The sequence below is a fragment of the Alligator sinensis genome, unplaced genomic scaffold (assembly GCF_000455745.1).
Source record: "Alligator sinensis unplaced genomic scaffold, ASM45574v1 scaffold1704_1, whole genome shotgun sequence".
Classification (NCBI taxonomy): Eukaryota; Metazoa; Chordata; order Crocodylia; family Alligatoridae; genus Alligator; species Alligator sinensis.
In genome coordinates this window covers 11925-13616 of record NW_005843413.1, presented here as the reverse complement: position 1 = coordinate 13616, position 1692 = coordinate 11925, and positions in this window count along the sequence as shown.

The window sequence follows — 1692 nt, the reverse complement described above, 5'->3', positions numbered from 1 at the left end:
GGCCCGGGGGTGCTCCGGCCTTGCGGGGCTGCTTGTGACCCGGGCAGGGAAGGGTGAGAAGACAGCCGCCGTGCTGTATTTCCTGCGTCCCGCGCACTGTACGACGCGGGGAGCAGGATCAGCCCCCTTGGAGGGCCTCGCAGGACCAGGGGCTTTCTGTCGGTCTGTACCGCGGGGGTGGTGCCTGGAGGGGTCTGCTGCTCCGCCACCGTCTCTCCACACTTGTCCGTGGTGACTGGCATCCCTGATGGGGGCCCCACTGTCAGCGCGGGGCTGGGAGATGCCCGACACCTCGGGGGGCCACAGCACACCTGGGCGAGGCCACGTCAGCGTAGCTGGGGCCCGGGGGGCTGCGCTGCCTCCCCCTCCTCACGTGCCCACAAAGTAGGGCGGGACCTCACGGAGGCTCCCGGTCCGGTCCCCTCCGGCGTCCGCGGTGCTGAGCTCTCTCCGCCGGGGTGGGCGGGGCCGCGCTGCAGGGCACTCGCAGGCGCTGCTCGGGGCGGGCCGGGCCCCGCCGGGCACCCTCCACACGCTCGTGGCGCTGCACGTGCCGTCTTCATTGCCCCTGCAGCCGCTCGGCTCCGACCGCTCATGCGGGCGGGGAAGGCTGGGAGCGTGACGCCCGAGGGGTGCAAGCCGTGCAGGCGGGCGCGAATGGCACCTGCTCCGGGGCTGCCAGCGCGGTGGCACCTGGGTCCGGGACAGCTCCGGAGGGCTGGGGCAGCGGGAGCCTAGCCGGGAGGGACGGGAGGGGAGGAGGGGCAGTGCGCCTGCTGGAGCCGGGCTTGCACCCAAGCACGGGGCAGGAGGGAGGGGTACGGGCGGAGGCAGAGGGGGCACGGGCAGTCTGGTTCCCCGCGCTGCCCTGGCTGCAGGGAGAAGAGGGGCCGGTGCTGGGCTGAGACGGGACCCGGGCGAGGGCTCGCGGGGGCTGCGGTGGGAAGCGGCTGCGGACCTCCAGCTTCACAGACGTGCGGAAGGAGGCGGAGCTGCTCTGCTCTGCTCCGGTCAGTGCTGGGCTGGGCCGGGCCGGGTCCCTGCTTGGCTTCAGGCGGTTGCACACTACTGGACTCGCCCGTGACCCGGTGCTCCCCACTACGTTGCTGGATGGGGTCCGCAGGGTGCCGAGCTCCAGGCGGCTCATGAGCTCGGCCCCCGCGTGCCCCTTCTGCACTGCGGCGAGGATCGGGCTGGGCTCCCACTGGCGGCTCTTCCCGTGCCCCGCCAGGACGGCCGTGTGGGCTGTACCCGCGTTTGGGGAACAGCAGCACGAGCAGGTCACCCCAGCTCATCCCTCCCCCCGCTCCCAGGCTTTTTTGCCATCCAAGGACCTCAAGAGTGCTGAGGCTTTGCAGAGACTGTGAAGGTGTTGGTGCAAACCAGGGTGTGAGCAGTGTGCTGTTTGCTCTGTGTATGTCCTGCAAGGCAGAGAAACTGCTGGAAGTGTAAACAGCTGCGATCTCCTGGTGAGAAATGGGGTTTTTTTTACCTCCCCTCACTCTCCAGGAACAGTGTGAATCTCTTTGAGAGGACAGTGGTAACAGCTTGATAAGACGAACGACGGTGGCTCTGAGACCCAGTGTCAGCTGTGAAGGCTCTTACTGTAACTGAAAGAGTTAATCAGGACAAGGAAGGGAAGGCTTTTCTTCAGGCGTGGTGGAAGACTCACGTGTGGCAGGGCACAGGCCG